This window comes from Oncorhynchus kisutch, linkage group LG25, assembly GCF_002021735.2.
Source record: "Oncorhynchus kisutch isolate 150728-3 linkage group LG25, Okis_V2, whole genome shotgun sequence".
Classification (NCBI taxonomy): domain Eukaryota; kingdom Metazoa; phylum Chordata; class Actinopteri; order Salmoniformes; family Salmonidae; genus Oncorhynchus; species Oncorhynchus kisutch.
The window spans coordinates 34,170,781-34,187,097 of record NC_034198.2 but is presented as its reverse complement, the minus strand read 5'-3'; positions in this window follow the sequence as shown (position 1 = coordinate 34,187,097).

The window sequence follows — 16,317 nt, the reverse complement described above, 5'->3', positions numbered from 1 at the left end:
AACAGTCTTTCATAAATACAACAGCAAAACGACAAACTATTTTGAAATGATAAGTCTTAATATTGTGAACTTGACCAGATTTCTTTGTTAATCTGACTACATTTAAAGTCATAGCTAATTCTATGCCTTGCTTTGCTTTGCTGTATACGTCAATGTATTGCATTTAAACATGAAATTGATTCATTGTATTGTTCACCTACCTGGGGAGTTGGCTGTACTGTATGTAGTCATCACAGGGAATGACTATGTGGTCAGTAAATGAAATACATCTGGTTTGGAATATGGCCAGGACACGAGGGTTAATACCTTTTTCCTTCTACGATAAGTGTCCCAGAACCTTTTTTTAATATCCATAGTGATGGATAGATCCAGACAATGGAGAATTTAGGCCCTCGACTTGGCACGTGCCAGGAAAGACATCAGTGTTATTTGATAGAAGTAACTGGCTTACTGGCTTACAGAACTGATACTCTATAAAGAAGATAAATCATATCAGTGCTAATTTTGTAATGCTCCACACGTCTTAAACATAGCCCCCTGGGCACAGATGTCAATTCAACGTCTAATCCACGTTAGTTAAACGTCATATCATTGAAATTATGTGGAAACAACGTTGATTCAACCAATGGAAGGTTACTTTCTCACACCGTGCAATTTTACTTAAACATATTTTGTGTTATAGGACAAGTACATAATTTCACAGATATTTTATAATATCTGTGAAATTAGCTCTTTGTATGTTTCAGTTCCTGCTCAGAAAGTGTTCGCCAAGGTTTCCCTGCACACCTTTAAAACAAATCTTTGGTTTAAAAACTCAGATACACATGATAAACATCCTATAATTAGATTCAGGACAGAAACACTTCATACAACATACTTGGAAAGTGGATCTTCAACCTGCAGGCAAAATGTCCATTTACTAGTCACTTATTCACCGACCAGACCAGCAGGATCGCTACAACACGGAATGACATACCAAGATGAATATGGAGCCCAAGATGATTCATACCAATTGACCACATCTGACCACATTGAGAGGCATACCAATTGACCACTTATTACAAACTCAAAAAGGAAGTAAGGAAGTAAGACAACCAATGCCAAGAAATGGCAAATATAATTTTGTGAATGAGGGTAACAAATAGCGTTTGTTTTGGTGCGTTATTTGTTGCGCCACGTTTAAAAAGTCAGTGTTTTGCGGTGTTCACATACAGAGATGTAGGATCTCAATTTGACTAGTTTCGCACAGCTGGAAAATATCCTGCAGAAACTGGAAATGTGAATTATTTTGTGGATTATAATTAATTAACTTTTTTGTAGGGGTTGATCCATTTCCTGCAACAACAGGGTGATCAAATTAATATCCTACATCTGTAGGTGCTGTCTTCAGGTTTTTATTTACTGATAACTAACTTAATACACTACTGGTCAAAAGTTTTAAACACCTACTAATTCAAGGGTTTTTCTTTATTTTGACTTTCGATGTCTTCACTATTATTCTACAATGTAGAAATTGTCAAAATTAAGAAAAACCCTTGAATGAGTAGGTGTTCAAAAACTTTTGACCAGTAGTGTACTTCCAAGGTGATTTAATGACAGTCCAGGGAGGATGGCAATCACATTATACTTTTTGAAGCTGGTCCACTCAGCACCGTGAAATGACATGGCAGGGCCTCTGCATACTAAAGTCTCACAGTCCATTAGAGGCATATAAACTCAGCAAAAAAATAAATGTCCTATCACTGTCAACTGCGTTTATTTTCAGCAAACTTAACATGCGTAAATATTTGTAAGAACATAACAAGATTCAACAACTGAATTCAATTAACTGGACAAGTTCTGCAGACATGTGACTAACAGAAATTGAATAATGTGTCCCTGGACAAAGGGGTGGTCAAAATCAAAAGTAACAGTCAGTATCTGGTGTGACCACCAGCTGCATTATGTACTGCAGTGCATCTCCTCCTCATGGACTGCACCAGATTTGCCAGTTCTTGCTGTGAGATGTTACCCCACTCTTCCACCAAGGCACCTGCAAGTTCCTGGACATTTCTAGGGGCGAATGACCCTAGCCCTCACCCTCCGATCCAAAAGGTCACAGATCTGCTCAATGGGATTGAGATCAGGGCTCTTCGCTGGTCATGGCAGAACACTGACATTCCTGTCTTGGAGGAAATCACGCACAGAACGAGCAGTATGCCTGTCATGCTGGAGGGTCATGTCAGGATTAGCCTGCAGGAAGGGTACCACATGAGGGAGAAGGATGTCTTCCCTGTAACGCACAGCATTGAGATTGCCTGCAATGATAACAAGCTCAGTCCGTTGATGCTGTGACACACCGACCCAGACCATGATGGACCCTCCACCTCCAAATCGATCCCGCTCCAGAGTACAGGCCTCGGTGTAACGCTCATTCCTTCAACGATAAACGCGAATCCAACAATCACCCCTGATGAGTCAAAACTGCGACTCGTCAGTGAAGAGCACTTTTTGCCAGTCCTGTCTGGTCCGGAGACAGTGGGTTTGTGCCCATAGGCGACATTGTTGCCGGTGATGTCTGGTGAGGACCTGCCTTACAGCAGGCCTACAAACCCTCAGTCCAGCCCCTCTCAGCCTATTGCGGACAGTCTGAGCACCGATGGAGGGATTGTGCGTTCCTGGTGTAACTCGAGCAGTTGTTGTTGCCATTCTGTACCTGTCCCGCAGGTGTGATGTTCGAATGTACCGATCCTGTGCAGGTGTTGTTACACGTGGTCTGCCGCTGCGAGGTCGATCAGCTGTCCGTCCTGTCTCCCTGTAGCCTGTCTTAGGCATCTCACAGTACGGACATTGCAATTTATTGCCCTGGCCACATCTGCTGTCCTCATGCCTCCTTGCAGCATGCTTAAAGCACGTTCACGCAGATGAGGAGGGACCCTGGGCATCTTTCTTTTGGTGTTTTTCAGAGTCAGTAGAAAGGCCTCGTGAGTGTACTAAGTTTTCATAACTGTGACCTTAACTTCCTAACGTCTCTAAGCTGTTAGTGTCTTAACGACTGTTCCACAGGTGCATGTTCATTAACTGTTTATGGTTCATTGAACAAGCATGGGAAACAGTGTTTAAACCCTTTACAATGAAGATCTGTGAAGTTGTTTGGAATTTTACCTATTATCTTTGAAAGACAGGGTCCTGATAAAGGGAAGTTTTTTTTCTGACTTTAGTTCATACACTACCCCCCCAATATGTTGAAGGCCAAAGTCAGTATCTTTGCATTTATTCTTTGTTAATCTGGTCTATATTTATTTTCAAATGTATCAAGTTGAGGGACTTTTGACCAGTTTCAATGAGTGCTCAGAGTGACACCTCTGCCATCCCCTTCATACCAATAGACACTGGCACAATCCCTAACAATGGGATGTTTTCTCATCAATTCATCATACAGGCAGTTTGTTGTCTTTGCTGAATGTTACTTTTCAAGACAATATATTGACCGAAGCAGAGTTGACTGATGCAGGGATGCAGACGAAGGTACATGGATTCTGTTCAGTCTTGAGGTGGCACATCGCCTCACTGTTTTGACAGAGTAATGTACTGTTAACATGCCAGAACATCACATCAACCGTTGGGAAAGCTCATCGGAAACCGGAAACGTTTATGCTTTGTATTAACATAAGAGGATCATGTCAGGTTGCTATAAATGCCCTCTTTCAGACCACTTTAAGGGAGGTATTACCAACATTATTTTATAATTAGATTTTTGTCAACAACATGTCAGGAATTTCAAGGGGTGCAGGGACGCTTGGGGTGGCTTTGTGGTCATACCCACAAATGACAATGTTTGATGTTGTTTATAGAGACCTACTTCATTGGAATATTTTTTTTTTGGGGGGGGGTTTCTTATTTTCAAAGCTGAAATTGAGCTGTGCTTTGCATACCTGGACATGCTGTTACCTCTCCATGAGTCAAGGTCATCGTAGTTCAACTCACCAAAGTTTTCTTTGAGGTGAATCACTGGCGAGTTCCCTGTTGCATTTCAAACCAATTTAAATGATTCAACAGCGCTTCAATGGTGCACACCCCTCACCCATTCAAGTGGATTTGATCCCTGCATGCTAATGGAAATATGCCAGCAAGCAGTGACATGGCTCTAGTTCTTTGAGCTATGGCAAAATAGATTGAAGCTTCTTCCTCTGTATCAATGCATGGTTTCAAAAGTGATAAAATGGAAAGAATAAAAGGCCAAAATACAACAATTCCCAATAGTTAAGTACACATGAGTAATAGATCGAATTTAGGGGATTCCTATTTAGTTTCTGGCATTGTTGAGAATAGACTGGGACCCTAAAACACCCATACAGGTCCAGTCTACAGGATCAGACCTGGAACAATACTGACCTGGAACCATACTGACCTGGAACCATACTGACCTGTAACAATACTGACCTGGAACAATACTGACCTGGAACAATACTGACCTGGAACAATACTGACCTGGAACCATACTGACCTGGAACCATACTGACCTGTAACAATACTGACCTGTAACAATACTGACCTGGAATCATACTGACCTGGAACAATACTGACCTGGAACCATACTGAACTGGAACCATACTGACCTGGAACAATACTGACCTGGAACAATACTGACCTGGAACCATACTGACCTGGAACCATACTGACCTGGAACAATACTGACAAGTTGAGTAGCAAATCTTGATGACTAATATTTTCTAAACGATTTCAGTTTAGGGATAGTCACAGAACACAAACAACACACACACACGCATTGACAGGAGAAGAGTTGAAACAATTATTAGATATCCTCTAGGGAAACTAGAATCAACATGTTCAAGAGAAGGTGACATAGTAAAACGAACACTATTGAGATGTTGCATCTGAAGTATTAGAGCGTTTGAATATCCCAAGGAAAAGCCAAGGTTTTATCTCATTAAGACATGCTCTGCATCTCATAATTAATTGGCCATATGGTCACCATGACAAGAACTATTCCTCTCTGCGAGATTATTTATAGGATTTACTTGTGCTCAGATTCTCGGTTGACCAATGATATTATATGGGAATGCTTTATACTGTTCCTGTGTGGTTTTGTAACTCTAGGGCACTCCTGTTTATAAAGATGTGGTGTTGTGGTGACTGTTTCAGGAGGACATAAGATGAGTTCACCGTTCCTCAAACCTATAGTAGCCGATGTTACTGCATTTAGCCAGTCTGAGGCATTTAACCACCATGAGTACAATACCTTTATGGCTAGCAGCTATTGATCCTATTCTGTTTTTACCTTTACAGCTAGCAGCTATTGATCCTATTCTGTTTTTACCTTTATGGCTAACAGCTATTGATCCTATTCTGTTTTTACCTTTATGGCTAGCAGCTATTGCTCCTATTCTGTTTTTACCTTTATGGCTAACAGCTATTGATCCTATTCTGTTTTTACCTTTACAGCTAGCAGCTATTGATCCTGTTGTGTTTTTACCTTTATGGCTAGCAGCTATTGCTCCTATTCTGTTTTTACCTTTATGGCTAGCAGCTATTGATTCTATTCTGTTTTTACCTTTATGGCTAGCAGCTATTGATTCTATTCTGTTTTTACCTTTATGGCTAGCAGCTATTGATCCTATTCTGTTTTTACCTTTACAGCTAGCAGCTATTGATCCTGTTGTGTTTTTACCTTTATGGCTAGCAGCTATTGCTCCTATTCTGTTTTTACCTTTATGGCTAGCAGCTATTGATCCTGTTTTGTTTTTACCTTTATGGCTAGCAGCTATTGATCCTATTGTGTATTTACCTTGAGAGGAATACTGATTCTAATGGTCCGCAGTAAATCATTAAAAGGTAAAGATTCATGCAGACAAACATTAAATAAAGTGTTGGTGGGTGGTGCTGTTGTGTGGACCCCCGATGCTGAGGCAAACAGAACACTCCCCTTCAATGTGCAAAAGGCAACTGCTGAAGTAACATGCAACCATCGCCTTCAAGGGAGAGCCAATCAAACCTGACACAGCCTCCAGTCCTGTGCTCCAAGCGGCCACCTCTAGGGATTTTTAACAGTGTTCTCAGCCAGCGACGTGCTGACATCATGTCTGGCTTGGCAAAGAGCGGTCTCCCACGGATACTGCACTTCTAATCTCGCTGTGCCTCCTCTCCAGGAACAAAGGCCTACACACCAGGTGACCGGGATTTGCCATCTGCAAACACGCTTAATGGCCAGGTTTTTTGTTCTGTTGATCATTTAATTTGCTGGGCTATCGATAACAGCAACCCCAGCATACATTTGAGTTCCCCTCCAAGTAAAGGACAGTTTGAGTGTGTTTATAAGAGGGAAAAGCACTATTTATGGTGTTCCCATTCATTGTTCAAAACCATTGTTGAATACTGCAGCTTTACCACTAATTTACTGAGGTAACAAGGACTTGAGCAGTCAGGGATACCAATATCAGCACCAGCTGAAAAGTACAGAGACAGTTCCAGAGGCTTTGAGAAGAAATGAGATGATCCACAGTGGGGCAGGGGCAAAAGAGGCTCCTTACAGGAAGATGAGGTCCAAACACACCATCAAACTCTCTGCGGTTCACTTACTGTAGAGACTTTGTCCAGAAAGTTGAACTTCCCGTAGTTGGGGTGTGTGATGAACAACCGATGCAAGTTAATCCACATTCCGGAGATCTAATCTTCGCCCCCCCAGGTGGGAACAATTGGCAGACAAGTGAAAATGATACTGAAACTGAAACTACAGTAAGTGGTCAAAGAAGTGCACCTCCTTACTGGTGACATAGACGTTCAGTATCCTTAAAGGTAGGAGTGAGAGCAGTTATCTCAGCTGTTATTTTGTTGCTCGGAGATGTTCAGTCGCCCCATCCTCCCCGTTAACCTCTCTTTTCTGCCACCGAACAGAAGGGGCGCCACAGTAAGCCCATTTATTCCTTTAACAGTCATCTGCCAGTCCCTGCTGTGAGCTTCATTGGGTTGTTATCTTGGCTGGTGAGGGAAAAAAAGAGAGGAGAAAAAAGTGCCAGATTAAAACGCTTTTTCTTGGTTTGAACCTTTACATCTAGTAAAAAACAGGGATGAACTAGGCTACAGTCAAAGGGAATGCACACAGACTTTTTTATAGAGACTTATGAGGTCTGCTCAAAACATTGTTCAAATATGGTTTGAACATCATACTGCAAACAAGCTTTGGCAGCACCATAGTGCCTACAGGGATGGGGCCAGTGCACTTTGCTGACATGTTCCATCAGTGTCAAGGGGTAGGTAACACTCACCCTCTCTAGCTAAGTCACCACAACTTCTTCTCTGATCCAAAGATGAGAAGAACAAATGTCCTCATAAACATTGAAATTATTTGACTTTACAAATTGCTAAATGCTTTTCTTGTAATTATTTAAAGTCTCATTGTAATAAACCTACCCAAGGTCTCCAAAGCCGAGACTTGAGAAGTGAAAGCAACAGATTAAAGTGTTCAACACAGCAGGGTTAATTCACTCTGGAGAAAAATCGAATCAACAATTCACGAGTCATTGACACATTTATTCTCCAAATTCAGACAGGAGGACCTACGCCAAAATAACATTTTAAGACACAAACAAAAGGAATCCTTTGTGAGACAATAATATGCCTGGATGATCAATAGCTACATCTGAAGACGTTAATATCCCTGTAGTTATTGAAATGTGATATCTAATTAATCCCCTGCGGAATATAAACGAGTCATCATCATCATACTGTAAGATATTAAATCATTTTCTTTTCATGTTTTCTTCTACTCTTTGTTAACATAAGCTCATTCACTCTGCCCATCATATTGACCCTGTATTAAAGAACCTTACAGGATTTGATGAAGCCAATATTCAGACAGTGTTTTAGGCTTTTGGGAGTGTGCATATTTCAGACGGGTAATTCAAGAATCAGCAACTACAGCACTTTTAAAGGCCAACTGATTAAACTGTTGCAGCTCAATAGATTGATGAAAGAAACCAATTATGCTTTGTTTTCAAGTATGATGGTAATTGCATTAAACAATATCATACCACCAAAGTGGATTTCCTCTATTAGATTTAGGCCTATTTCCCTTGTGATTTGCTATTAATCTGAAAATTCTCCTTCAGTTGAGGGGTCATAAAGAAAAATAACATTTTGTACCAATGTAATAAATTAATGTGTACTTATGTTTCACTAAAATGTAAGTTGAGAATCATAAAGTCCTTCAGTCTCAGCCTTTGCATTTGTTTATGATCCTTTACACAGTAATGAAAAAAAAGCAGACTTTGCTCTCCAGCAAATAACATAACATCATGTGGGACAGACATTGCAGCAGTGCGAGAGGAGACAATGTGCAGCAGTGCGAGAGGAGACAATGTACAGCAGGAAAGAAGACAAGTCTACACTCTTAGAAAAAAGGGTTCCAAAAGGGTTCTTCAGCTGTCCCCATAGGATAACCTTTTTTGGTTCCAGGTAGAACCATTTATGGGTCAACGAACTACACTGGACCACAGTATGTACAAACTGAAAACCGCATATCCGGAGCACACATTTATTATAGCTCGGGACTTGGTAGTAAAGGGAATCTGAGGAAAACGCTACCAGAATTCTATCAACACATCTCCTGTGCTATACCCGCATAACAAACTCTGGATCATTGCTACTCTCCCTTCAGGGATGGCAAATAAGATCATGCCTCCATTCTGCTCCTCCCCACCTATAGGCAGAAACTTAAACAAGAAGCACCTGTGGTAAGGACTGATCAACATTGGTCTGACCAATTGGAATGTATGCTTCAAGACTGTTTTGATCATGCAAACTGGGAAATGTTCTGGGTCGACTCTTAGGATAGTATCAACGTATACACCGACCCGGAGACTGGGTTCATCAGGAATTACATAAAGGATGTTGTTCTCACTGTGAGGATTAGAACTTATCCAAACCAAAAAACATGGATAGATGGCAGCATTCGCACAAAACTGAAAGTGCGAACCACCGCATTTAACCACAGCAAGGTGACTGGGAACATGAAAGGGTACAAACATATCAGCTATGACCTCCGTAAGGCAATCAAAGAGGCAAAACGACAGTACAGGGACAAAGTGAAGTCGCAATTCAGCGGTTCAGACACGAGACATATGTGGCAGGGAGTCCAGATAGTCACGGATTATAAAAGAAAAGACAGCCACATCGCGGACACTGATGCCTCGCTCCCGGACAAGCTAAACCTCACAAACTTTTACAGATGCACCATTGAGAGTATCCTGTTGTGCTGTATCACCGCCTGGTATGGCAATTGCACCATCTGCAACCACAGGGCTCTCCAAAGGGTGACCAAATGCATCACTGGTGGCCCACTGCCTGCCGTCCAGGACATCCACAGCACCTGGTGTCACAGAAAGCCCAAGAATATCATCAAGGACCTCAGCCCCCTGAGCCACGGCCTGTTCACCCCTACGGCTGTGGCAGTCATGAAATTTGGTCAGCCAGTTATTGCTTTGCAAAAGCCTGCCGGTCTTACGGTAATTGGTCCCGTGTGGCTCAGTTGGTAGAGCATGGCACTTGCAACGCCAGGGTTGTGGGTTTGATACCTATGGGGGACCAGTATGAATTAAAATGTATTCACTCACTACTTTAAGTTGCTCTGGATAAGAGTCTGTTATATGACAGTTAATTAACATAAACACATTAAGCATCTCCAGGCCTCCATGCATACAAGGCACTGATGCGAACCTTTGGAACATCTATATTAAAAAAAAGTTGAACAAAATCTATTTAATATACACCATCACAATAAAACCATTATTGAATTCATGCAGGTCTAAAGAAACATTGTGATATGAAGAAAATGTACTTCAGAAGAACAGAATATGAGTTGGCCTACTGTATATTAGACTATATGGCTATGCGCCATACCATAGGTTGTAGGCTTGTTCATTTAGCAGACAAGATATACTTATAAGTCCTGTGCCATTATTTTGTATTATATGATTTTATAGTAAGAATAATATAATTGAAATTAGCTGAATAAAATAATAAGGATATTCTTCCCATTCTGGAGCAAGTGCGTATTTGAAGTGGCAATGTTGAGCATAAAAGTTAGTATTTGAAACAGGTCCTATACCCTAGATTTAGAGTTATTTCTCAACTTTAGTTGTGAATGACATGAACATTATAATGTCTTAGAAATCAAAACATATATGGGATGCATGGTGCGACTGAAGGCTACTGATGATTTGAGAAAGTCACAAAAAAAGCTTGCTCTCTGTTCCTTGCCTCAGGCTGCACATTCTGTTCTCTCATCAGGTGATCATATTTTTACCCATCAGACTATTCTCAATTGAATCTTGTCTTTACTAATATGTAAAATGTGTTTTGTTTTAGAATGGTCCATTATCAAATGGACAGGAGCAGGGGAAAAAAGACCTCAGCCATATTTACTCGAATAGCGAATGAAGGCCTCTTTCCCGCTTGTTAGTTTTTCAATCATGCTGGGTAGGCTACTCTGGTTATTTTACTCCATGCATCAACCACTGTTTGAGGAGAATGCAGCCTGTCACTGCGCTAAAGGTGACGTTCTGCCCAAACTCTGTATGCCATGGGCTCTCCAACCTTGTTCCTGCAGCTACCCCGTGCTTAATTTGGGAAACCAAGTGAGATCTGTTAGAGACATCGATAGTAATATATTTTCACAACTAAACATATTTAATTAAAATGTTGAAAGCCCCTCTCTCTGCATGCTTGAGAAAGGAATGAAGGAGAGAGAGAAGGAGATGGAAATTCATGAGGGCGAGATTCTGTTGCTAAAGGTAATGTGTCAGCCTATTAGTTATGAACATATAACAAATTCCCCATTTCTAGGCTATTCAAAATCAAATACAAATTCGCTATAATTGTAGACTAACTAAGCCACCTTGCACAACCAAGGAACCAACAGCATCACCTACAGTAGACCTATACATTCTCTCCCAGACTCATGGATATAAAGTTTGGAGCATAAGGTAACTAGTCCATCCAGTATGCATAATAATACAGTACACAGTGAAAGGTGATTACTAAAATGTGTTTAATTTTGGAGTAGGCCAGGCCAATTATGCCTTCAGAAAGTATTCATACCCCTTGACTAATTCCACATTTTGCTGTGTTACAGCCTGAATTCAAAATGTATTCAATATTTATTTTTTCTCACACATCTACACCCTTGAGTCAATACATGTTAGAATCATATTTGGCAGCGATTACAGCTGTAAATATGTCTAAGTCTCTAAGAGCTTTGGACTCCTGAATTGTACAATATTTTCTTGCACATTATTCTTACAAAAATTCTTCAAGCTCTGTCAAGTTGGTTGTTGATCATTGCTAGACAGCCATTTTAAAATAATCTTGCCTCTAGGACTTAGTCTGTGCTTAGCTTCATTCTGTTTCTTTTTATTCCTGAAAAACTCTCCAGTCCTTAACGATTACAAACAGACCCATAACATGAGGCAGCCAACACTATACTTGAAAATATGGAGTGTGGTACTCAGTAATGTGTTGTATTGGATTTGCCCCAAACATAACACCTTGAATTCAGTACAAAAAGTTAGTACTGTATATGCACACCATTATATATACACTGAGTGTACAAACCATTAGGAACACCTTCCTAATATTGAGTTGCACCTCCTTTTGCTCTCAGAACAGCCTCAATTCGTCGGGGCATGGACTCTACAAGGTGTCGAAAGCATTCCACAGGGATGCTGGCCCATGATGACACCAGTGCTTTCTACAGTTGTGTCAAGTTGGCTGGATGTCCTTTGGGTGGGGGACTTTTTCTGATACACACGGGAAACTGTTGAACGTGAAAAACCCAGCAGCGTTGCAGTTCTTGACACACTCAAACAACCCAGTACTGTTGCAGTTCTTGACACACTCAAACAAGCGATACCTGGCACCTACTACCATAGCCCGTTCAAAGGCACTTAACAATCTTTTGTCTTGCCCATTCACCCTCTGAATGGCAAACATACATAATCTATGTCTTAATTGTCTCAATAAATAAAAATCATTCTTTAACCTGTCTCTTCCCCTTCATCTACACTGATTGAAGAGGATTTAACATCAGTAAGGGATCATAGCTTTTTTGGATTATGTGCGTATTACTGCACTGTTGGAGTTAGAAACACAAACATTTCACTGCATTTGCAAAAACAACTGAAAATCTGTGACCAATTCATTTTGATTTGAAAATGATTCTACCTGGACCCAAAAGGGTTGTACCTGGAACCAAAAAGGGTTCTTCAAAGGGCTCTCCTGTAGGAATAGCCAAAGAACCCTTTTAGGTTCTAGATATAACCTTTGTTTCTAAGAGTGTAGCAATGGAGAATGTCCTGCACCATTGTTTCCCCTGCTTTGCCACTTTCCGAATCCTCCCAGCACTGCTACACAATACAGGGGATTAAACAATGTGGGTCGTCGTCTCTATCAGCTAGGCAGCCTTTCATATGCCAGGAGCACAGAGGGGGGGAAAGGCAGTCAAACCTGTGTTGAAATGAGCCGTTCACAGTTGTCCTACTTACACATCCAAAACAAAAGCCTCCCTCCACCATTGTAGGATGCTGAGCAGAACAGCTGTGGATATACCTTGAGACACTAAGCAGATGCGTTTATTAGCAGGCTTTTCACGTAAAATAATGGTTGGAGACAGTAGTCTCTATAGGATTCAAGTAAAACGGCATTACAGTGATCAAAGAGGAATGGGCCAATGTGATATGATGAATAGGTGTTAGGTTTGTGAGTGGCCACGCTTAGCCGTAATGTGTGAGATGGCTTTTCCATGCTAATGCTTTTTCATTTGCTCAGAGGGCTAACAGAGGGATAAGAGTTTGTGTGAGGTTTGTGAGTGACTACACTTATGATTTTTATTAGGATCACCATTAGCCGACGCCAAAAGTTGACAGCTAAACTTCCTGGGGCCCAACACATAACAAAAAACACATTACAGACAAAAATACTTTTTACAATTTACATACATTTAAAACATTAACATTACCGATATATATATATATATATATATAGAACATTCCGAATGCACTGTGTATATATATATATACAATTATCTTATATATATATTATATATATAATATATACTTATATATATTATATATATATATAGACACACAGTGCATTCGGAAAGTATTCAGACCCCTTCATTTTTTCCATATTTTGTTACACTACAGCCTTATTCTAAAATGTATTCAATAATTTGTTTTCCCGTATCAATCTGCACACAAAACCCCATAATGACAAAGCAAAAACAGGTTTTTAGATTATTATTTTTTTAAATTGAAAATAAAAAACAGAAATTTCACATTGTTATAAGCATTCAGACACTTTACTCAGTACTTTATTGAAGCACTGTTGGTAGCGATTTCAGCCTCATGTCTTCTTGGGTTGGTGGAGTGCTGCAGAGATGGTTGTCCTTCTGGAAGGTTTACCCCTCCCCACAGAGGAAATCTGGAACTAGTTGTCCTTCTTTAGAAAACCTCCCTGCTCTTTGTGTTTGAGTTTGAAATTCACTGAGGGACCATACAGATAATTGTATGTTTGGGGTACAGAAATGATGTAGTCATTCAAAAATCATGCTAAACACTATTATAGCACAAAGATTGAGTCCATGCAACTTATTATCTGACTCGTTAAGAAAATGTTTACTCCCGTGCTAAACCGTTTTTATAGTATGGCTTATAATGTGTCTCAACCAATCACAATGCTTGTTTTGACCAACCCGTTGTAGAGGATGTAAAACCATAACATACATTTTTCCGATAACAGATTATGATCAATAATATCAACGGCTGCACTAAAGTTTAACAATAGAGCTTCCACAATCTTTTTCTTATCAATTTATTTCAGCCAATCAGTAATTTATGTCAGTGCAGTACATGTTGAGTGCCCTTCTCTACAAGCACGCTGAAAGTCTTGTTAAATTGTTCACAGAGAAATAGCATTGTATCTGGTCAAACAACTTTTCCCCAAAGTTTGCTAAGAGCATGTGTCTGGTCAAACACAAGCTGATTGGTAAGCTGTTTGAACCAGCCAAGGGCGCTTTACCATTCTTGGGTAGCGGAATTACTTTAGCTTCTCTTCAGGTCTGAGGAAAAACACTTTTCTCTAGGCTCAGATTAACGATATGACAAACAGGAGTGGCAATATAGTTTGCCACCATCCTCAGTGGCTTTCCAAGTTGTCAATAACAGGTGTTTTTTCATTATTGGTGGACAACAATCATTTTCCCACCTCTCCCACAATAACTTTACAGAATTCAAAATGTATGTTTTCTTTAACTATTCTGTATTTTATGCATGAATATGAAAGCTCACAATGTTGTTGGCATTTCATGTCTGAGTTTGCCCACTTTGCCTACCAAATAGTCATAAATATTGGCAATATCAAAAGGTTTTTGTGATGAATGAGCCTTCTGAATCAATGAAATACGATTTGAATGTCTTTCTGCCCATAATTTTAATGTACTCCAAATCTTTTTTCCATCATACTTTCCATAATTTCATAGTTTCACACAGTTTCTTATTTTTGTTCAGTTTAGTCACATCATTTCTCAATTTACTTAGCCACTCCTTTTGCTTGATCTCTCTCAACTATAACATGGTTAAATTCCTCATCCATCCTTAACAGTTCTAACAGTCAGTTTCTTAATAAATCCTTAAGTCATAATAAAAAAAATCCCCATCAAAATCTGTCCGTTTAAACTAGAGTTATGTTTTCTGCATGGACTGCGTCTCAAAGTTGGCTGAGCTACAGTGATGTTTGTCAAACCATGACATCCCGAAAATTGTTCTTCTCACAAAAACATCTGTAGCGTCCGAACAGTTTGGCCTACAAACTAATATGACTATTATGGAAAGATGAAACTCATGAACATGGTGCCCACAATTGTCACGGGACTTGTCTGAAGGTAACCCATACAAATTAATGGAAGTGTCTAAGTAGTTTTGTGCCCCAAAAAATAAGGGGTTAAATATGTGTAAAAAAAAAACAAATATTTCCTGAGCTTTCTTATATCTCCTAGATATAGGACAGACATAGAACAAAATTATCATAAGGTTTTGCAATTGATGAATGTGTTACGCATTGTGTTTCTATGGGCTATAGTAGTAAAGGCCAAATTCAATAGATATTTGTTTTATACCTACAGGGGTGCTAAAATTCAAAATCAAGTGGCGAAAAGATCCATTGTATAATCATCTTAAAACAATTCCATATGTTAGCTTAGTAGTTCTGAAGCATTTGTAAAAATCTGACCAATACACATGGATGATGTAGTTCTTGTAAACACTCATTCATACATAACCTGAGACAAATTACAGGAACTGGTTATAGTAAGAAGCTACCTCTTGAGTGGACAGCTTGATGAAAACCAGTCTATATTCAGGTCACCCAGAAAATAGACCTCTGTTAGCATCACACACATTATCAAACATTGCACACATATTATCCAGATACTGACTGTTAGCACTTGAACTTGCAACCACAACACTTCAACTGTCAAGACTCAGGAGAAGACCCAGATGCAGACAGTTTCGAAGTAACAAAAAAGTTTATTACAAAAACAGGGGGGCAGGCAAACGGCACGTCAAGGCCAGGCAGAGGTCAGTAATCTAGAGCAGAGTCCGAAAGGTACAGAGCGGCAGGCAGGCTCACGGTCAGGGCAGGCAGAATGATAAAAAACAGGAAAATTAGAAAACATGAACGAGAGAAAGACAGGAGCACGGGGAAAATGCTGGTAGGCTTGATGAAACAAAATTAACTGGCAACAGACAAACAGAGAACACAGGTATAAATACACTGGGGATAAGGGGGAAGATGGGTGACACCTGGAGGGGGGTGGAGACAAGCACAAAGACAGGTGAAACAGATCAGGGTGTGACAGGATCTGAATACTTTCCGAATGCACTGTATACCCCAGTGGCAGTCAGTGCCGTTTATGATGAGGGAGGACAATTTTTATTTTTCATGACCAAATGTAATTTAATACATTTTAGAATAAGGCTGTAACGTAACAGAATGTGGACCTCGTCTTGTCGTGTCCTGTATATATATATATTTACAACTTTTTCACATACATTTTATTTTTATTTTCCATCAACTCATCTTCAAAACACTCTCCTGCAACCCGCCTCACCAATGTATATTTATAAAAAAGTATTATTTACCTCAGATCTGTAATCCTCCAAGAAGCTAGCCAGAAACTCCAAGAAGCTAGCCTGAAACTAGCCAGAAGCTAATCCAGAAGCTAGTTCAGAAGCTAGTTAGCTCCTTTACTGGCAAATCGTTAGT